Genomic DNA, 23,017 nt, shown 5'->3' on the forward strand with positions numbered 1-23,017 from the left:
TCAACAGATGTTTTGATAGCCTATTAGGGCAGGAGGGACAAACAAAGGAAAAATAATCAAGATAAATTGTACACCTTATGCCTTATAAGTACTATGAAGAAAATGTAATAGTACAGTGACAGTGACTGGGAAGACCACTTGGGAGTGTGAAGTTGGAGGAGGGCTGTCTGAGGAGATGATGTATAAGCTGAGCTCTGAACATGCGTGTGGAAGCCAGGTATATGTAGACTTGGGCAGAGGGAAGACCATGTGACAAGACTGTAATATAGGAGTGAGCTTTCCATGAGTGGAGAGGAGAGGAGGCAGGTGTCTCAGGAGCACCGTTGAGTGTGGAGGAGATGGCAGAAAAGGAGGCTGGAAAGGTAGGCCTAGGGCCTTGCAGGCTGGCCAGGAGTTTGGGCTTCATTATAACTGGATGAGAAGTGATGGGGTTTGTTGTTGTTGTTTTTTGTTAGTTTTGTTTACTTTTTATATATAACAGCTTTACTGAGATATAACTTGCTTATAGTAAAGTTTCTCCTTTTAGAGTGCACAAAGCAGCGCCTTTTAGTATATTTTATAGAGTTGTGCAACCATCACCACTATCTAATTTCAGAACATTTTCATTACCCTGGAAAGAAGCCCTGTACCCATTAGCAGTCATTCCCCATTCCCCCCTCCCTCCAGGCCCTGATAATCACTAATCCACTTTCTGTTTGTATGCATTTGCCTTTTTTGATGTTTCGTATAAATGGACTCATACAATATGTGATTTTTTTGGAGCTGGCTTCTTTAACTTTGCATGTTTTCAAGATTCAACTATGTGGTAATATGATATGTATCAGTACTTCATTCCTTTTTATTGCATGATAATACTCTGTTGGATGGCTGTACCACATTTTGTTTATTCTCTCATTTGCTGATGGACACTTGGGTTGTTTCCTGCTGTGAACCTTAGTATACACGTTTTTGTGTGGACATATGTTTTCATCTCCCTTGGGTGTATACCTAGCAGTGGAATTGCTAAGTCATGTGGTAACACTATGTTTAACATTTAGAGCAACTGCCAAATTATTTTCTAAAGCAGCTGCATCATTTCATAGTCCCACCACCTATGAATTGAGTTTTCCAATGTTTTCACATCCTCATCAGTGCTTGTGATTGTCTTTTTCTTTTTTCTTTTAGCCTCCCTCCTGGGTGTGAAGTGGTGTCTCATTGTGGTTTTGATTTGCATTTCCTTAAGGACTAACGACGTTGAACATCTTTTCTTGTGCTTCTGACCATTTGTATGTCTTGTCTTCGTTGGAGCAATGTCTATTTAAATCCTTTACCAGTTTTTACGATTGGCTTATTTGTCCTGTATTGCTGAGTTCTTTATATATTTTGGTTATAAGTCCCTTATTAGATACATGATTTGCATATATTGTCTCCCATTCTGTGAATTGTCTTTATCTTTTTGTTTGTGTTTTTGTTTTTTATTGGGCCGCACCATGTGGCTTGTGGGATCTTAGTTCCCTGACCAAGGATCAAACCTGGGCCCTCGTCAGTGAAAGCACCGGGTCTTAATCACTGGACCGCCAGGGAATTCCCTGTGAATTGTCTTTTTACTTTCTTTTTTTAAAAAAATAAATTTATTTATTTATATATTTATTTTTTGGCTGCATTGGGTCTTCGTTGCTGTGTGCAGACTTTCTTAGTTGCAGTGAGCAGGGGCTACTCTTCATAGCGGTATGCGGGCTTCTCATTGTGGTGGCTTCCCTTGTTGCGGAGCATGGGCTCTAGGCACGTGGGCTTCAGTAGTTGTGGTGCATGGGCTTAGTAGCTTTGTGGCATGTGGGATCTTCCGGGACTAGGGCTCGAATCTGTGTCCCCTGCATGGACAGGCGATTCTTAACCACTGTGCAACCAGGGAAGTCCTACTTTCTTAATGGTGTCCTTGGAAGCATAAAAGTTTTGAATTTTGATGAAGTCCAGTTTACCTGTGTTCTTTTCTTCTTTTGCTCTTGTGATTTTGGTGTTGTGGCTAAGATACCATTGCCTCATCTAAGGTGAAGCCACTGTTTTTAAATATGGAATTGACAATCTGGTTCACATTTTTTTCAAATTAGTTTTTATTGGAGTCTAGTTGCTTTACATGATTCACATTTTTTAATAGATCACTCAGGCTGTCTGGAAACTGGACTGGATGGTTCTAGAGTGAAACTTCCAAAGACAGGTAAGAGGTTGTTACAGTATCCACAGACAAATAGGTAGACTTTAAACTTCAGTAAGTATTTGTTTAATCAAGGTATTCTAATAACATCCTGTTAGATGGGATGTTTCTCAGGGAAGTTCATTTGGAAGTACCCATGTAGGTTTGGCATAGCAAGTAGTTGGCACGGAGGTTGGCTCCATGGCATAGAGGAAATATAGTTGGGCTTTGGAGTCATGCATACCTCGGGCTCGACCTCTAGTAATTGTGTTGTCCTTCTGTTTTTCTTTGAATTTGTCTTGTTTCCATTCTTGTCCAAACAAAAATACTTACATTAAAGTTAGGTGTGCGCCTCTTTTGGAAGACTCCCTTAACGTAAAATAGCTTTTTAAAAGTTGTGTCATCATTAAAAAGGGCAGTTTTCTAACTTTACCTATTTGTCTGATTGGATAGATTTTTCTCAAGGTCTTTTAATATACAGGGTAGCTGACATATCTGATTCAACTTTTGCTTTGCTTGGTTTTCCTAAATTCTAACACAACTGCTTCTGTAGTTTTTCTCCTACATGACCCCTGTAGATCTTGGTAAAAATAACCCATGTGGTTTGCAGGAGAGCTATAAAATATTGATTGCATGTATGAGTATAGTTTCCCAGTTTTCTTAAATGGTGACTATAAATACCAACCCAGGACATAATTTAGTTTTTCCAAGAGGGAGACTGATTTTCAACTTGCATTACTTCAGTGGGCTTAGTTTTTTTAAAAAAATCAGGGGTACAGCTTGGATTGAGATGAAAGTGCAAAACCTTTTCATTGAGCTCATAGTTTTGTTTCAGTTTTCTGGGGTTCTTAGGAACTAAACACTATGCATAACAATGACTATTAGTTTAATTATTTGTTCCATTTCTTAACATCTTAGAATTGGAAGGGATTTTAAGTCCTTCTGTCCAAGTGGCCATTCTGCGCTAGATCCCCTCTATAGAAGCTGACAGCCAACTTGCAGGCTCTTTCATTGCTGGACAGGTCTAATTGTTGGAAGATTTTTTTTCCTTATACTGATATGAAAGCCAACTCCTTGAAACTGTCATCCACTTATCCAGCTTCAGTCTTTTGGTGTCACATAAATTAAACCCACTAGCTCTTCAGATAATTGAAAATAGTTGCTAGGCACCGCTTCCCTGACTTAAGTTGCCTTTTTTTTCCCCCCAAGAGAAACAGCCCTAGTTCCCCCAGCCATTCTCCCCATGATACCATTTCTAGATTCTTTTGCAGCCTGATTTCACTACGACCCTTTTAATCTGCAATGGCCACCCTTCCGAACAACTGGCTAAATGTGGCAGGATCATTGTAGCTATGTTACCGGAAAGCCAGGTTCACGTCTTGGTGGGTGTCAAGCCAAAACACACAACCAAGGTGAAGAATGGGAGATGGAAGGACTTCTTATTACTTTACAGCAAGTAATTTGGGATCTTTCTGAAAGCAGCATCCCCAAACAGCAAAACTGGGGAAGTTTTAAGCTAAGGGGACATGCATATTCATGAAGGGGCTTGAGCAGAGGAGAATTCAGCTTAGAATTGGGGCAAAGGTCTAAGTCTTGGTTGATTGAAGCCTAGTGGGTCAACATCATCATCCTGTCCTCCACCTGGGTGGGGGCTTCAGTTGCTGCAAAACTCAAATATGTATATTGTGTTGTGTATCCCTTGAGGAGGAAATAGGACTCTGCTTTATCACTGGACTATTGTTTGACTGCCTTTTCTCTGTTCCTACATTCCTTTGTTCCCTTAAGATCATTGATTACTGAGACCTGTTCAAGGGCAAGCATTGTGGCCAAGGCTTAGATCACAAAATGGCTTAGGCCAAAATGGGTTCTCTCATGTCAAGAAAGCCATTCCTAGTTCTTTTTCTCCGGGACCTTCTAACCTATCTGCTTACAGTTAGAATAGATTTACTTCTGTATCCTACTCTAAATGAACATGTCATTTGGGAGTATTTCTGAACATTGTCCTGCAGTGCACAGTGTAGTTCAAGTAGCCTTGTAAAGCTGACAGTATTTGAGGGTATGTACTAGGGTCATCTCAGACCTAAGTACAGACACCAGCTACTCCAGACTACTCAACTCTATAGTCCTGTCCTTGAGTGAGGGTCCAGGGATCCTCTCTCTTCCTTGGCTCCTTCTGAAGGTTAGAATAGCTAAAAAATTAGGGACAAATTAGAAAGATTCCAGGACGAATTCCAGATGGAATTAATCACTTAGTCTAAAGATTGCAGGACACGGATCAGCGATGAACAACTCATGACTAAATTTACCCAGATTGTCATTAATTATAGTTTCTTTGGATTGTTTTCCACATATTATTTTATGAAACCCAGGACTGTAGAGACTTAGGTTACTGAGTGAGAGTTGGAGTGCCTGATGCACGGTGAGGCCAAATGAACGGAGAAGTCGGAGTTTGGAGCAGGCAAAGTTTTATTGCAGGGTCAAGCGTGGAGAACGGGTGGCTTGTGCCCCGAAACCCCTGAACTTCCTGATGGTTTTTGGGGAAAGGTTTTTTTTTTTTTTTTTTTGTGGTACGCAGGCCTCTCACTGTTGTGGCCTCTCCCGTTGCAGAGCACAGGCTCCGGACGCGCAGGCTCAGCGGCCATGGCTCACGGGCCCAGCCACCCCGCTGCACGTGGGATCCTCCTGGACCGGGGCACGAACCCATGCCCCCTGCATTGGCAGGCGGACTCTCAACCACTGTGCCACCAGGGAAGCCCTGGGGAAAGGTTTTTATAGGCAAAATTTGGGGTGAGGGCTGCAGGGTGTGTGACTTCCTTCTGATTGGCTGGTGGTGAGGTAACAGGGCGGTGCTCCAAGAATCTTGAGCTCAGCCTGAAGTTACGTTCCTCCACCTTCCACCTGTGTGGGGCCTTAGTTCCTGCAGAAGAACTCAAAGATATTGTTATGCATATGCCTTGAGGAGGAACCTGGATCCTGCTTTAATCCCTGCACTGTAGTTTCTTGATTGTGCCTCCTTTGTTTCTTCATTCCCTATTTCTCTGATTAGTAGCTGTTTGAACCTGCCCTTTGGAACTCAGGGAAGGTTTAGGAGGCTGAAGCCTTTATCCTGCAAATAAGAAATGGGGACCTGGAAAGGCTTTTGTGCCCAGGAGCTCCCCACAGGGTCCTGCTCAGTTTCACTTATGCTAATTATTTTAGCGATGCAAAGCTCTGAGATGTAGTCTTTAAGAGTTTGGGCTCTGAGCTACATAGCTAGGTTTGGAATCTGACTTGGCCACCCTACCTGTATGAACTTGGGTAAAGTAGCTAACCTAACCCTAAACTTCTTGTGTAATGGTAGAGCTACCTCACAGGGTTTCCTTGTGCGTATTAAGTTAATATGAGTTGGCAGGGCTGAGGCTAGGATGAGATGAGCAAGGCATTTTCCCTGAGTAAAAGATTTAAAGGGGTGCCAAAAAAATCAATAAACAAGGTAAGTGGTAGTGTAATGCAGTAAAATGAACAAATGCCAACATTTTAAATAAAGACCAGATCCGACAGGACGTAGATTAGGGTGAGGTGAGTGAGAATGAGTTGTGTGCACGGTTGGATCCTCTTCAAAATTTTCATAGTTTTTCATCATGGACTTTTTCCTGAATTTGATATTTGAAAACACTGGATTAAAATATCTATCTTGGTTACTAGAGCTTGTTTTCTCTTGTACCCTCTCCAATTTTTTGCCCAAGGTGAGTGCCCTGGTTGCAGGCAAATGTGTTGTGTGTTGATGTCTGTTTGTAGTTATGCAGGGATGCAAGTCTGTTTGCAGTTATGCACGTTATGCAAGTCTGTTATGTAGTTATTGCAGGGATGTTAGTTTTGTGGAGGAAATGCATTCTAAGAGCCTTGTGGAAGGATTACTTTCCCCAGCCTAGATATTTCTGTGACGTTATCTCAGAGTGCCAGTCCAAATCTCGTAATCAAGGTCAGTTTTAGGTTTCCAAATGTCATGCTTCAAACACTGCTGAAGTTCACACCCCAGAGAATAAAAAATGCATGCACTGAGCTTATGTCTAGGGGAATCCAGCCAAACCAAACAGCACTGCAACATTGATTCTCCTCAATGGTGGGGATTGTGAAAGACAAACACAGATGGTGGCTGAGCCAGAGCTGGAACTACTGTTAGTCGGTAGGAGATGTTCTAAGTGACAGAAGGCAGGACCCCACTGGGGGTTGGGAAGTGGTGTTTCTAGAAGTTGAATTATGGTGATAGAGTCTTTCTGTAATTCTGGTTCTGCTCCAGTTTGCCTTTAGTTATACAGGCCTGATGCTTTTTTTTTTTAAATTAATTTATTCTTGGCTGTATTGGGTCTTGGTCGCTGTGCAGGGGCTTTCTCTAGCTGCGGCGAGCAGGGGCTACTCTGTCGCGGTGTGCAAGCTTCTCATTGCGGTGGCTTCTCTTGTTGCGGAGCACGGGCTCTAGGCGCGTGGGCTTCAGTAGTTGTGGCACACGGGCTCAGTAGTTGTGGCTCGTGGGCTCTAGAGTGCAGGCTCAGTAGTTGTGGCACATGGGCTTAGTTGCTCTGCGGCATGTGGGATCTTCCTGGACCAGGGCTGGAACCCTTGTCCCCTGCACTGGCAGGCGGATTCTTAACCACTGCGCCACAAGGGAAGCCCCAGGCCTGATTATAAACATGTCCTGCAAATCTTTTTCATAGTTAGTGACCAGTGAAGGGCAAAAAAAAGCTGCAGAATGTTTTAAACCATGTTCTTGACAGTCCAGATGTTACATAGGCAAGGCAAGCTATCTGCTGGGCACCACCCTATTGCAGTAGTCTTTCCTTCTTTCCTTATACAGATTTATCCAATGTTCCTTTTCGCACAAAGTAAGAGAAATAGTTGTTCTTAAAAGGTTACGTGAACTGGGTGGGTGTTGTTGATGCTTTGCATAAAATACGTAAAACTAAATAAACTAATAATCACCATAGCAGTTTTCATTGGCTTTGATTAGGTTTAAATTTACCTGCAGGTTTTCTCATTTTGTTTTTATGTTCCAAAGAGTGGAATCCAGTTATATACTTGAGAAGTGGAATGAGTTAAAACATAACTTCATTTTGTTGGCTGCTGCCAGACAGTGGTGCTTTGCTGTGTCGAGGTGGCTCTATTGCATGAATTTGATCACTTTTAGAGACTCCAGGTATCTTCTGGCTTAGCATTTAAAAAAAAAAAAAAGGGATGAGAAATTCTTGTCTCAAAAGAGTGTATGTCACCTTCTTTGTACCAGTTTTTAGAGAACAGCTGTGGCAGTTGCTGAGCTATATATGTCTGCTTTGTTTTCCTTCTTTCATTTGGTGGGTGGAGAAAGTGTGAAAGTTTTAAGTTGAGTCTAAAATTGTATATCTGGTGGAGCATTCAATTGCATGTATGTGCATATCTAGCAGAAGATGTAGAGACCTGAGTGCATATTCCACACTCAAGTGTAGTGTAGAATTCAGCTTCATCGAGGGGCCAGCAAACCAGTGGCCCTTTCATTTACAAGGGAAACATCCTCAGTTATTGAGGAACTCCTTTTGGAATAGAGGCAACTAACTGGGCATACATTGTCCTAGCCTGAAAGCAATCCTTTGGTTTAATGGGCGGAGGTTTATGTTTCCTGTTGGGTAATTTACCAGCTCATCTTCAGATTAGTTAGTGAGGTAAGACTTCCAGAGTCAGAGAGTGAAATCCAGTGCTTTCTTCTCTTCTTCCTCATTACTTCTGCTTCTGGGCCAGCTTGGACTGAGTTTTAAAGAGATTTGCAAACCACAAATCTTGGTCGTTAGTGTTGAGTCATTACGATGTGTGGCCTGGTAGTGACTGTGCTCAGGCATAGACGTGCTGTCATGGTGTGGGTGATGGGCAACCCTGGGGAACAGTCTGTGGCACTTGGCTGGTCCTCCAGCATTATCTGTTGAGTTAGGAAGACTCAGGTTCCCATCACCTGCTTGGTCAGTACACAGCATTTCACTCCACCATCTACGGTACTGGCCACTCTCTAATCACTCCTTTTTCAGATTTCACGCTTCCCTGGAATTCTTCACTTCTGCTTTTCAGTCTCATAAGGGCTGCCGTCTTCTGCATTCCTCACTCCTTGTTGGACATTAATCTTCTTCTTCCAGAGGACTCCTAATCTAAGGTGGTTGTATTAAAGGTTTGGGGGTGATGAAGGTTAGAGGCTGGCATAAGCAACATCTTGACATGGCATATTATTATTATTTTTGGCCACACCATGCAGCTTGTGGGATTTTAGTTCCCCAGTCGACCAGAGATCGAACCCGGACCCCGCTGCAGTGGAAGCATGGAGTCTTAACCCCTGGACTGCCAGGGAAGTCCTGACATGGCATATTAGACACCACTGTCTGAAAACCTGTCTGCCATTCCCTACACACCCCTTTAGCCCTGCCTGCCCCTCTCCTACCTTCAAGTTCAGTTTACCTTCCTGTTCTTCTCCCTTCTGGAAATTTTGCTCTTTTTCTATCTATCAGCTTTCAGTCATCCAAAACCTGTACTTTCTTATCCAGAGCAGTTTACGTTTTCAGCGTCTACCCCACAGATAAATCCTAGCCCTACCTTTGCTGAGCCAAAAACTCATTAAATTGCTTTCCCTGAATGAAGTGTAGACATAGGCTTTAAAACTTTAGTGTGTTTTATAAATCTTATTAAATTTTAGATAAAAGTTTCTTATGTCCCCTCAAGTACTTCTAAGAAAGAGAAGAGTATTATTAAGACTCAGTTTCCCAAGACTTCCCTGGTGGCGCAGTGGTTAAGAATCCGCCTGCCAATGCAGGGGACACGAGTTCAAGCCCTGGTCCAGGTAAGATCCCATCATTGCCGCGGAGCAACTAAGCCTGTGCGCCGCAACTACTGAGCTCGCGTGCCACAACTACTGAAGCCCGTGTGCCTAAAGCCCGTGCTCCACAACAAGAGAAGCCACCGCAATGAGAAGCCCGCGCACTGCAACGAAGAGTAGCCCCCGCTCACCACAACTAGAGAAAGCCCCTGTGCAGCAACAAAGACCCAACACAGCCAAAAAAAATAAATTTATTAAAAAAAGAGACTTAGTTTCCCTTTGCCTAGGACAGACCCTCAAGTGTCAGGGTTTATTTATTTATTTTTCTTGCTACATTTTGCTTTCCTTCCGTTTTAAAAAATTCTATTTTTATTTGTTTACTTATTCAACTTTGAAAACCTCTTGAAGGCATCCTTTGCTCCCGGAGGCTTAGTTTAGGTCACTCATCTAGACCAGACCTGCAGTTGAGATGTTCTCAGTTCAGAAGGGGAGAGGGCAGATGGCTGAACAAAGGATGGCACTGTGGGAGGAATTGGGAGGAAGAGACTAGTTGCTTGAGGAAGTGGAGAAAGGCTTGGAGGCAGGGCCAGGGAATCCAGCACTTTCGGGCATGTAAGATACAGGCTCTGGGAATGCATCGCCTGGGAAGCTAAAGCACTTCGTATCTCCATTTCTTCAACTATAAACCAAGGATAATAATGGTACTACCTCTGGGACTTCCCTGGAGGTCCAGTGGTTAGCACTCTGCTCTTCCACTGCAGCGTGCACGGGTTCAGTCCCTGGTGAGGGAACTAAGATCCCACATGCTGTGTGGCGTGGCCAAAAAAAAAAAAAAAATGGTACTATGTGTTAGCCTTGTTGTAAAAATCAAATGAGATAATGCATATAAGTGGCTTGAGTAGGGCTTGGCCCAGTGTTTAATTTGTTTAATGTGACCCATAATAAGGTTGAAATAAATTTCTAGGCCCAAGATGGAATTGCTTCTGCTTGGTGTGCCACACCAGCAAACTGAAACTCAGGTAAGTTTCGTGTCCATGTCAGTGTTCTGCTTGACCATAAACGTGGTACATCCAGTCAGCCAGTCGCCAAATGCCAAGCCAGCTCTAGGTCTTCTCACCCTAAACCAGATCGACCGACGATGTGGCCCCAGGCAATCAGATATCTTTTTCTTGTCTCTTCCTTGTTCTTTATTCTTTATCCTATAAAGGGCTTCCTGCCTTCTGCCCCATTTTGCAGTTCTCTGAAAGGAGACTGTGTCCTTTATGAAGTGCTTAAAGTTTGTCTGTATCACCTAAATTGTCATCTTTAATCATTTTTTGAACAGTAGGAATTAGTAGAACTTTGCAATTAACTATATACATACAAATACATAAAATGACATACATTTAAAAAATTTGTAATACTCTCCCTTTTTGTGTACAAAACACTTTTTAATTTCAAAACCAGAATTGTGATACTGACAGCAGTTTGACAACCACTGGTCCAGCACTTAAGTGTTTAATGACTGTTGCCTCTGGTATTTTCCCCCATTACACTCTATCTGTCTGTCTGTCTATCTCTCTGTCTATCTGTCTATCTTATCTATCTATTTTAAATTGACCTGATTTTATTTTATTCATTTATTTTTATGGAGGTATAGTTGGCATACAACATTATATTAGTTTCAGGTGTACAACATAATGATATTTGTATATCTTATGAAAAGATCACAGTAAGTCTCGTTAACATCTGTCACATAGTTAACAGAATTAATTTTGTTAATTCTCGTCTCTCTCGTGATGAGAACTTTTAAAATCTACTCTCTTAGCAGCTTCTCAATATGCAGTACAGTATTATCAACTGTGGCTGCCATGCCGTACATTACATTCCCCATGACTGACTTATTTTACAACTGGAAGTTTATACCTTTTGAGCCCCGTTACCCATTTTCCACATCCCTCACCCCCTTCCTCTGGCAACCACCAGTCTGTTCTCTGTGTCCATGAGCTTGGTTGGTTTTCTTTGTTGTTTTTTTTCAGGTTCCACATATAAGAGAGAGCATATGGTATTTGTCTTTCTCTGACTTCCTTCTCTACTTTTATTTATTTATTTAATTTTTGGCTGTGTTGGGTCTTAGTTGCAGCATGTGGGATCTTCGTTGCAAAGCACGGGCTTCTCCCGTTGTGGCACATGGGCTCAGTAGTTGCAGTGCACGGGCTCTCTAGTTGTGGCTCTGGCGTTCAGCAGTTGCGCGCACAGGCTTAGTTGCCCCGTGGCATGTGGGATCTTAGTTCCTGGAACAGGGATTGAACCTGCATCCCCTTTATTGGAAGATGGATTCTTAACCACTGGACCACCAGGGAAGTCCCTGTCTGACTTATTTCACTTAGCATGATGCCCGGAAGGTCTATGCATGTGGCAAATGGCAAGATTTCCTTCTTTGTTATGGCTGAGTAATATTCCGCTGTGTGTGTGTGTCTGTGTGTATATGAGTGTGTGTGTATGTATGTAAGTATGTATTTCTCTCTCACCTCTCCTTTATCCATTCATCTACTTATGGACCTTTAGGTTGTTTCCATATCTTGGCTATTGAACTGTAGTGAACATGGGGCTACATAAGTCTCTTCAAGTTGGTGTTTTCATTTTCTTTGGATAAATACCCAGGGTGGAATTGCTGGATCATATGGTAGTTCTATTTTTGATTGTTTGCAGAACCTCCGTACTGTTTTTCATATGACTGCCCTCTGGTATTATTATTGTTGTTGTTGTTGTCCTTGCTGGTGTTAAAGGGTGATTGCATGTCGGCCTTCTCAGTGGACCACGTGACCCCGCTGGGAGCCCTAGCAAAAAGAGTGGTAGCGGCAGCTGTTTCCCTCCTTCTCTTTCCCTTTGTTCGCAGGACTCTCTCCTACCAGCCATGGGAGGCTGGGGAACGTGTACCTCTTCGGTGTTCTTGGAGTAGTGCTTGACCAGAATATTGCCGGAAAGCTATGACAAAGGGAGGGAAAAGGGAGGGAGGCAGAGAGAGAGAGAAAAAAAGTCCCCCATGGGCAGCAGTAGCAATCCATTCTGTGTGAGCAGATGGCACTGGAGGAAACAGCAGCTTCCCTTGTACAGATCTGCAGCCAAGATCCTGCCCAGAGAGGCAGCCGACAAGACGCCTGGTACAGCCAGATTCCACACCCGGGATCTTCTGCAATGGGAAGGAGTTCCTTTTTTGTTGCTTTAAAAGTGAAATTCCTCCCTGTCCTCTGAATGGGGCTAGTAGTTGGGTTGTGATAAGGTCACAGGGGAGTTGAGAAAATCTAGAGAGCTTGTAAGATTTGAAGTATGATCCCACCCCTTGGAGCTGAAAGTGCCTGGTGTGGTGGATGCCAAGGCAGACTTGCAGAACTTGAGCTTGAGGAGATGGTTAAATGCTCTGGGTCTAAAACTCATCTTTGATTTTGGTAAACCTTGTGGATTACTATTACTTGCCTTTCCCCATTTGTTCCCTTGCCCAGATTCTGTTGCCTTCACCCCAATCTTCTTTTTCTCCTTTGCTGCTTACATAAGGCAGCGTGTGGTCCTTCTCCAGATGTTCATGGTGTGTCTATAAATGCATGTGTTCCTATTCTAGGCCAAGAAAATATTCCCGACGTAGGACATCCAGATTTTTTTTTGGCTTAATGAAATTCCAGTATCTTTTTCTTTTCACGATTTATTTAAAGTCTTAAAATGAAGTTACTGTACCATTTGATTCTTTGAATCTGTGTGTGTGTGTGGGGGGGGGCGGTCACATAATTGACCTGCTAGTGGGATGAGAAGGCTTAAGGGTATTCCTTGTGCTTAGATATTGGATCACCTTCTTTCTCAGTAATGCTAGCCCCTACCCTATCCAGAGTCATGGTTTCTGTCCATGCATATTTTTATCTTGGCTATTACAGAAACACACCCACGGCCAACATATTTCTGGACCCAGGGTACAAAATTAGACTAAGTGAATGCAAATATCCAGTCTGGCTAGAGAGGAAAAAAAGCAAAGAGGCCAAACAGAGCATTGGCCCTTATTCCCAGGCAGATTGTCACGCCCGAGTTCTGGTCCGGACGCCACTCCTCACATCTAGAATGGGCGTAATGATCAGCGCCTTAGCTGCCCATGAAGGCAGGGAGACTCTCAGTCTCTGGGGTCCCTGTCCTCACCTCAGAGGTAGAGTCTTGGTGGTGGAAAGGATCCTGCTGTGGTTTCAGGCGTACTGAGGAGCCAGCCCTCTAAGCCAAAAGCCAGGTACGGGAAATTGAAATTCCACCTCTGGGATGGCAGAGGAAGAGCCCACCTCCCTCACGCAGATGAGGAAACTTGAGGCCGCGATAAGTGAAGGACATTGATGTGTTCAGTCCTGTGGGCAGAGACTTGGAGGCAAACTTCAGATCAAGACTCCAGATTCCCAGCCTGGTGGTAATTTATTGTAGCCTATTGGCTCTTTGCCTCATTATGAAGCCGTTAACAGTAGTTTTGAAAGGGTATTGTCCCTTGATAAAAATGCAGATATCACGAGTAAATAAACTGTATGATCTCACTTATGTGGAATCTAAAAAACACACAAAACAAAACAAAAAAACCTTGAGCTCATAGATATGGAGAACAGATTGGTGGTCAACAGATTGGTGGTCGCCAGAGGCGGGGGCTTTGGGGGATCAAAAGGTACAAACTTCAGTTATAAGAGTCCTGGGATGTCATGTGTAACATGGCGGCTATAATTAATAATACTGTATTACGTATTTGAATGTTGCTAAGAGAATATATCTTAAAAGTTCTCATCATAAGAAAAAACGTTTAGGGACTTCCCTGGCCATCCAGTGGTTAAGACTCCGTGCTTCCACTGCAGGGGGTGTGGGTTCGATCCATTCGTCAGGGAACTAAAATCCCACATGCTGTGTGGTGCAGCCGAAAGAAAAAAAAGAAGTTTGTAACTATGTATGATGACAGATATTAACTAGACTGATGGTGGTGATCATTTCAAAATATATGTGAACATCAAATCATTACGTTGTAGGCCTGAAACCGATGTAATGTTATATGTGAGTCATATCTCGATAGAAAAAAAGAAATCACATTACAAATTCTTTCATTTTAATCTCAGAATTAGTGGTAAAGAGATAAACATTTGTACTTTACATAAATTTGGGCTCAAATCTAAAAAGAAAAACAAATTTTTTTACTGTTAACATCCTTTTGATGTAGGGAGTAATTGATTATATAGATCACGGATTTAAATAATTTTTTGCTGCAATTTCCTTTGGTTAAAACACAAATAATAATTGACCCCATGATGAGCTAAATTTTTTACCCTGAGACTGAATGGCAGAGGAAAGGTTTTGAAGACAGGTGTAGTTCATGTGAAATCAGGAGAGAGATGTGGTCAGTGACCTGAACCTGTTGGGCATCTTAGTCTGATGATGTCCAAAGGAACAAAGAACAAATAGGATTAGTCTTTATAGTTTCAAGATTTTGCATTATTTTACAATAAATAAGTTATAAATTTATCTCAGGTCCCTTCTTTTAAAATTTTATTTATTTTATTTTATTATTATTATAGTTTTTTTTGGCTGCTTTGGGTCTTCGTTGCGGCTCAGGGGCTTCTCTTTAGCTGCGGCGTGCGGGTGTTCTTTCTCTAGTTGCGGCACGTGGGCTCTGTAGTTTGTGGCACGCGGGCTCGCTTGTTGAGGCGTGCGAGCTCAGTAGTTGTGGTGCGTGGGCTTAGTTGCCCCGTGTCACGTGGGATCTTAGTTCCCCGACCAGGGATTGAACCTGCATCCCCTGCATTGGAAGGCAGATTCTTTACCACTGGACCACCAGGGAAGTCCCAGAGCATACACTTTTTTTTTTTTTTTTTTTTTTTTGCGCGGTACGCGGGCCTCTCACTGTTGTGGCCTCTCCCGTTGCGCATCACAGGCTCCGGACGTGCAGGCTTAGCGGCCATGGCTCACGGGCCCAGCCGCTCTGCGGCATGTGGGATCCTCCCGGACTGGGGCACGAATCCGTGTCCCCTGCATCGGCAGGTGGACTCTCAACCACTGTGCCACCAGGGAAGCCCCCGAGCATACACTTTTTAATAATTATGTTCATGAGTCTGTCCCCACTCCTCATTCTTGGAGGTGTTCTTACATTTGTATCTCTTGTGCCTTGCGTGTGGTAGATGCACAGAATATTTTGGTTAGATAAGTGGCACGTTCCTGGGGAAGAGAGTTTTCACCTGTGGCTCTGAGTAATTGGAGTGACTCGCGTACACTAGGGATAAAGTGGGAGGTCTCTGGTAGGGTGCTGGCAGGGTCATTGCACAGCTGGTTGGAGGCCCATGCCACAAAACACCCTTGTCATGGTTGTCCTTACGCTGGCACTTTCTGGGCTAGTTACTGAAAAAAGTATTTGACAAAGAAAGACACAAGACAGATATATTCAAATCAAATAAAAAGACCTCACTTGCCTTTGCTTAAAGTATTAATAGTAGTTGAGGTTTGGTTTCAAGAGACTTCCATTCCAGTAGTGGATTTTACCTGACTAAAGTTGATTATCTTTCTTAATCTCCACCTTTGTTAAAACAGATCTTTTTGTCTCCAGTGTCAAGAGATTAAGGGATCCTGGTTGACTATCTGTTAACTCTGGACTAGGATTTTAGGGATAACTCTTCAGTGGTCAAAGGTGAATTAGCTGGCAGGTTGAATATTGGACCAAATACCCTCATTTAGTTTGTGACCAATAGCCTCTTTCTGTTTCAAAATATATTTATACAGAATTTTATTGACAACGTAAGAGCTTGTATAACTTAATGTGATAATTACCGACTATTTAATTTTTTTACCTGACAGAGTAAAATTCCATAAAATTTTGCTATTGAAAGCTTTCTGTGGCTGGAACCTGATCCCCGTGTTTAGGTTCTGAGCTCTGGGACAGGCCTCCTCTGAGGTTGGCACAGGGCCTGGCCCATGGTAGATGCTGAATAAATATTAACTGAGTGAGTATTAAGTGGATTCAGAGAGTATTTAAACCATGAAACCAACCACATCCCATATTCTCCAGTTTCCCCTGAGTGAAGTGTTTACCATCTCCCCCCACCGCCCCATTCCAGTAATCTGCCTTTCACATATTGGACCTTTATGCATTTATTTCTTTTTGGAAGTCATTCAGTCTCTGGAATGTTTGAGCTGGCAGTTGTGAATATTTAGGGCGGCTATAGAATGGATTTTGTGCTACCTACTTATCTGCTAGTGTTTTCTCATGGTTTTTCTAAAGAAATGTTATTTGCTTAGTGGCTCTCCTAGTTATTTAGACAAAGGTATTTTTTTTTCTTTTCTTTTTTTATAAATTTATTTTATATTTGGGTCTTTGTTGCTGCGTGCAGGCTTTCTCTAGTTGCGGCGAGCGGGGGCTACTCTTCGTTATGGGCTTCTCACTGTGGTAGCTTCTCTTGTTGCGGAGCACGGGCTCTAGGCACATGGGCTTCAGTAGTTGTGGCACGTGGGCTCAGTAGTTGTGGCACGCGGGCTCAGTAGTTGTGGCTCGTGTGCTCTAGAGCACAGGCTCAGTAGTTGTGGTGCATGGGCTTAGTTGCTCTGTGGCCTGTGGGATCTTCCTGGGCCGGGGATCAAACCCGTGTCCCCTGCATTGGCAGGTGGATTCTTAACCATTGCACCACCAGGGAAGTCCCGGTGTTTTCTTTTTAATCAAGATAATTCAAATTGTGTGCCCAAAATCTTCCCCTTTTAGCAGTGGACAGTGTTTTGCCATATTTGCTGCCCAGAATACAATGATCTATGTCAGTCTGTTAAGGTGAATATGGACAACTTTAATGTGAAAGAACTGAGGTCAATAAAAATATCTTCCATAGCCTGGAAGCCTGAGTTTTGGAGAAATGACCTATTTAATAGGTACTTAAGTTCTGTGTTATCTTAAATTTTTCTATTTGGTGTTATTTTAAATATACAACTTAATAGGTAGTGTTAAATTCTGAAAACTTATATGTTGTCTGATCTGGCTAGAAATTGAAAATATATATTTCTCAAGGTAACCAAGGTCATGTCTATTTTAATTTATATTTAGTAGTAATTAAATGGAATAGGTTTTTAAGATGCATTGCTACAAAATTTATATTGTAAAGGAGGTGTATTTTCTTCTAATACATTTAACATTGACAATGGTAATATATATCTATACATACACGTACATACATAATTTTATAATACATACCATTTTGTCATCTGACACTTTCCATTTCTGAAGAAAGTTTTTCCAAATGTGGCCTTAATCTCTGGTGTTCTGGTCAATCTCATAAACACATGATTAGTTTTATTTTTATTTTTTAGTTGTTGTGACACTTAAGATATGCAAAGCTGTTGGCCTTTATTTGAATTACTCTTAATTTATTAAGTTTATTTTTGAAACCTTCCTGGTCGTTTATGGTTTATTATTTTAGTGAGTGTGTGTGTGTGTGTGCGCGTGCACATACGTGTACACACTAAGGATGCAAAAGTAGTGTAAGACAACGTATGTGTAGGTACAGCCTTTCTTTGGAATACTGCTTGAGGAATTGGAGCAGGTATGTGTTTTATCCAAACATGCTGGCATTAGCGTTTAATGATACTGCTTTCTCCTCCAAGCAAACTGACAAGGGCAGATGAAGGTCCTGTTTTCTGGAATGGGCTTGTCTTCTAACTAGTGTTTTATTTCAGATTGCTGCTATAGTGAAGTCTTCATTCAGGTGTAGATATGTTAAGGCCACTTTGCTCTGGCTGCTCTTGGCTTTTCCTGGTTTTTAGGGGGGGTGGGGTGTGGAGTGAGAGACATGGAGCAAGTTTGATTTTGTATCAGATTAGAGGGCATGCTGTCTGTCCTGCTCCAGAGAAGAGCCCGGGCTGCCAAAAATGGGAAAGGATGCTGCTTAGATCTTTCTCTTCACTAGTAAATTGGATTAAGATGGTTCTGGAAGTCTTCCACAGGGTTATTTTGAACTTGGAGTTGCACAGTCTCCGTTGGGTTAGCTCAAGGTACTCTCAAGGGCCAGAAGGTCTTCTGATGTTACCTCTGCTTTGGACCAGGCCTGTTTGTGCTTGGATTATCGTCACAGCCTCCTTGGCTTTCACCATGCCAACCCTGTCCAAATTTCACATCGCCGTGGGCATTGGCTTGTGTAGTCACACAAGGCCCTGCGCTTAGTGTAATGCTCTGCTGTTGCCATCTAGAAATGTTTAGTTTTTGAACAAGGAGGCTCCATATTTTCATTTTGCGCTGGGCCCTGCAAGTTAAATAGTTGGCTTTAGCTGTGGGAATGGCATTTCTGGAACTACCCATTTTTCCTTTAGTCCCTCGAAGCCCAGACTCCTTAACCTACCTGTCTAGCTCTCTCTCATGGCGTGGTTTTGTCAGATGTCACTAATTGAAGTTCCTCGAAGTATGCCAAGCAGCCCCATGCCTCTGCAACGTTGGGTCCTGGTGTTTCCTTCTCCCCAGTTTTCCCTCCCTGACCTCATTCATTGCTATTCATAGTTTGAAAGGCTGAGGAAATAAGACTGAGCTATGAAACCCTACATGGCCGTCTCACCTAGTACTGATCACACTTCGTCTATATTTCCCTTGAAAAGGTTGATACCTGGCAAAGTTGAGCTATCTATGATCTTGGGGAAATGCTTCTGTAATAACTGTATAGGAAGATCACATTGATTTTTGCCAGGGGAAAAGAATTCTCTGTAATCTTCAGTGTATTCATTCATTCATGCAACAAAATTTTATGGAGTTATCTATACATGCCAGATTATATTCTAAGCACTGAGGATATGGCAGTGAGGAAAGTAGTATTATTTTTTCAATGAACTAATAGCAATATTCTGATGGGGGAGGACAGAAAGTGAATTCACAAATACATCAATATACAATATGTAAAGTCTGTAGTTCTAGAAAATAATGCACAGTAGGATAAGAGAGTAGAGGGTGATAGGGGTGTGTGTTTGTGCTTGTGCTGCTGAGATAGGGTGGGAAGCCCTTTTTTTTTTTTTTTCGCTGTACGCGGGCCTCTCACTGTTGTGGCCTCTCCCGTTGCGGAGCACAGGCTCCGGACGCGCAGGCTCAGCGGCCATGGCTCACGGGCCCAGCCGTTCCACGGCATGTGGGATCCTCCCAGACCGGGGCACGAACCCGTGTCCCCTACATCGGCAGGCGGACTCTTAACCACTGTGCCACCAGGGAAGCCCCAAGAAGCCCATTTTGAGGTGATACTTAATCAGAGATCTGGATGCAATGAGGGCTTGACCCATGTGAAATTCTGGAGGACAAGAGCATTCCCTGCGGAGGAAAGAACAAATGCAAAGGTCCTGGCGAGGGCACATGCTTATGATCTTCAGGAAAGTGCAAGGAGGCTGTTGTGTCTGGAATAGGATGGGCAATGAGGAGAGAAGTAGGAGATGGGGTCAGAGAACTAGGGCCTAATCACACAGGGCCTTGGAGACCAAGGTGAGGACTTGGCTTATACTTTCAATGAGATGGGAAGTCATTGGAGGGTTATGATGGGCTTGCATTTTAAAAGGATCACTCTAGCTGCTGTACTTATTGCAAAGGAGCCATCTCGCATGCTACTGACAAGCCAGGTAAGCTAAGAATTGAGAATTGGCTGTTTAGGTAGTCTAATTATTTATTCTTTTGGTTGACTGATACGTGGAACACCCCAGAAGCAATCTTTTGATTTTGTAGATGGTCAATGATTGGTATGGGTAAAGGACCCACTTTGATCTTAGCTATGAGATGGTTTATCAGTCTGTTGGTTCTCTGACCAATTGTCTCCTCTTCACTCTATAAAGATTTCTAAATTAGGTTTTGGAGTGTATCTAGCTGCTGCCTTCCTTTGGCTCAGCTTTCTGAGAAGCCATGCGCTCCTGTTAACTACCAGGGTGGTCCAGGGCCATTGCTGCCCTTCTCTCTCCTCACAACGACATAGCCTGTTCTGCAGCATCCCCACAGCTTGCTCAAATTTGTTGACCAATTGTTACTGTTGCACTATTATGTTTTGATCAGTTGTCTTGGATATGAGAGACACTGTGGAAGTAGAATTTCAAAATCTTCATGTTCAGTTAGCTATAAAAGAATGGGGAAAATCAAGAAAATCAAGACAACTGTGCTTAACCTTAGGTGACATCCCCTTATTCATGGGGAATAGGTTCCAAGGCCCCCAGTTGATGCCTGAAACTACAGAGAGTACTGAACCCTATATATATACATATATATATGTATATATATATATAGTATGTTTTTTCTCTATACATACATACCTAGGATAAAGTAATTTCGATAAAGTAATTTTATGGTAAAGTAATTTATAAATTAGGTAAAGTAAGAGATTAACAACAATAATTAATAAAATAGAACAAATTACCAAAATGTTCATTGCAGCTCTATTTACAATAGCCCAGAGATGGAAACAACCTAAGTGCCCATCATCGGATGAATGGATAAAGAAGATGTGGCACATATATACAATGGAATATTACTCAGCCATAGAAAGAAATGAAATTGAGCTATTTGTAATGAGGTGGATAGACCTAGAGTCTGTCATACAGAGTGAAGTAAGTCAGAAAGAGAAAGACAAATACCGTATGCTAAGACATATATATGGAATTTAAGGAAAAAAAATGTCATGAAGAACCTAGGGGTAAGACAGGAATAAAGACACAGACCTACTAGAGAACAGACTTGAGGATATGGGGAGGGGGAAGGGTAAGCTGTGACAAAGCGAGAGAGAGTCATGGACATATATACACTACCAAACGTAAGGTAGATAGCTAGTGGGAAGCAGCCGCATGGCACAGGGATATCGGCTCGGTGCTTTGTGACCACCTGGAGGGGTGGGATAGGGAGGGTGGGAGGGAGGGAGACGCAAGAGGGAAAAGGTATGGGAACATATGTATATGTATAACTGATTCACTTTGTTATAAAGCAGAAACTAACCCACCATTGTAAAGCAATTATACCCCAATAAAGATGTTAAAAAAATAAATAAATAAAAAATAAAATAGAACAATTATAACAATATACTGTACTAAAAGTTACGTGAATGTGGTCTCAGAGTATCTTATTGTACAAATTCAATGCATTTTTCATCTTAACTAAGCCCTTATCATGCACTGTGTTCATAACTTCCGCAGTTTGAGGTTCAGCAGCAAAACTGGCATGAATTTCTTTTTCCTTCTTCGCAATTTCACGGATAGATTTGTTCTTACCATATACCTTAGCAGCCTCAGCATACAATGTTTTTCGTTCCTCCTTAAGTCGAACTTTTACCTTTTCACTTAAACGAAGCACTTTACAGCTTCTCTTTAGCACACCCAAATGGCCAACATCACTCTTCTTGCACTTTTGTCATTATTATGTAAAATATGGTCACTTGAAGGTACTGAGACAGTTGATCTGATAACCAAGACAGCTACTAAGTGACTAACAGGTGGGATACTCTGGACCAAGGGATGATTCACATCCCAGGCTGTATGGAGTAGGACGGCAAGAGATTTCATCATGCTGCTCAGAACGGCACCCGATTTAAAACTTACGAGTTGCTTATTTCTGGAATTTTCCATTTAATATTTTCAGACCGTGGTTGACCTTGGGTAACTGAATCCAAGAAAACTGCGGATAATGGAGGACTCCATTACTGAGGAGGCAGGAAACACTAGGTTAAGAGCAGAGTGGGAGGGGAATGTTGAGTTTGTACAGGATACGTGTCAGAGGTGTCAGTGGAAGCCATGTAGGAGAGTCAGGAGATAATCAGAGGCCTTAGACGTATCATTTTTGATACTGTTCTCCATTAAATTACTGAATTCAGATATATCCTAATACCATAAATCCTCCATCTGAAGGGACCTAAAACATGAATTAAGCCCAATCCCCAATCCAGTTTTCAAAATCTCTCTATAATATCCCTTCCTGGGCAGTCTCCATTCAAACATTTCCTTAGACAACTTTTCCTGTCCATTTATAATTCCTACTACTAGTCCTAATTCTAAGCCCTGAGGATTAAATAAATTAATGCCTTTTCCATGGGCCAAGTATCAGGTTATGGATAAGTTGTTGTCATGGCCTTCTCTGGTTCTTCTCTTTTCCAAACAAGACAATTCCTACTCATTACTGTTTCCTCATGGGATATTTGGAGGCAGTTCACGTCTTGGTCTCTCACCTTGGAAGATGTGTATTTGTTGTTTATATGTACCTTAAAGTTTGGTGGATGAGACTAAGAACAGGGCTCTGGGGCTGGCCTGACCATTGCAGAGCAAACACCAAGCTTGTCAGTTACTCTGAGCATTCTGTCTGACAGTGATTTTTCAGATATAAAACATATATACCTTACAGGTATTACTGAAGAGAACTGAAAGCATGCATTCACACAAAAACTTGTACACTGCAGCATTATTCAGAATATCCAAAGAGTGAAAAGAAATATGATATGTCCATACAATGGAATCATAATATTAAGCCATGAAAATGAATGAAGTACTGTAGGTGGTACAACATGGATGCATCTTGAAAACATTATGCTAAGTAAAGGAACCAGACACAAAAAACCACATAGTGTGCTTCCATTTATGTGAAATGTGCAAAGTAGGCAAATCTATAGACAAAAAGTGGATTAGTAGAAGCCAGGGCCTAGAGGGAGGAGGAAATGGGGAATGACTGCTAATAGGTACAAGGTTTCTTTCTGGGGTCATATAAATGTTCTGAAATTCGGTAGTGGTGATGGTTACACAACGCTGAGGAAGCATTAAAAAACCACTGAATTGTACACTTTAAGATGGTGAATGTTGTGGTGTGTGAATTATATCTCAGTAAAGCTGTCATTAAAAAATATGGGTATTACCTCCTGTCTAAAGTTGAGGATCTTAGGAATCAATGAAATAACACGTATAAGTGCCTGGGATAATATGTACTCTTGGTTAAGATTGTTACTGTTGCGCTTAAGGAAAGTAATACTGCTTAGAGATCAGTAACTGCAACTTTTAGTCACTGTTACATTTGTTGAATATTACCTGTTAAATCGTATGCAGTCAAC

General features: G+C 42.2%; 1 protein-coding gene across 2 annotated transcripts in view; it reads left to right on the forward strand.

The window, feature by feature from the left end:
• AK4 (adenylate kinase 4) overlaps nt 1–23,017 on the forward strand; it is a 77,773-nt gene that overhangs the window by 11,286 nt on the left and 43,470 nt on the right. The window lies entirely within an intron of this gene.

The sequence above is a fragment of the Aethalodelphis obliquidens genome, unplaced genomic scaffold (assembly GCF_003676395.1).
Source record: "Aethalodelphis obliquidens isolate GAN/ISIS:26980383/991018 unplaced genomic scaffold, ASM367639v1 scaffold13, whole genome shotgun sequence".
Classification (NCBI taxonomy): domain Eukaryota; kingdom Metazoa; phylum Chordata; class Mammalia; order Artiodactyla; family Delphinidae; genus Aethalodelphis; species Aethalodelphis obliquidens.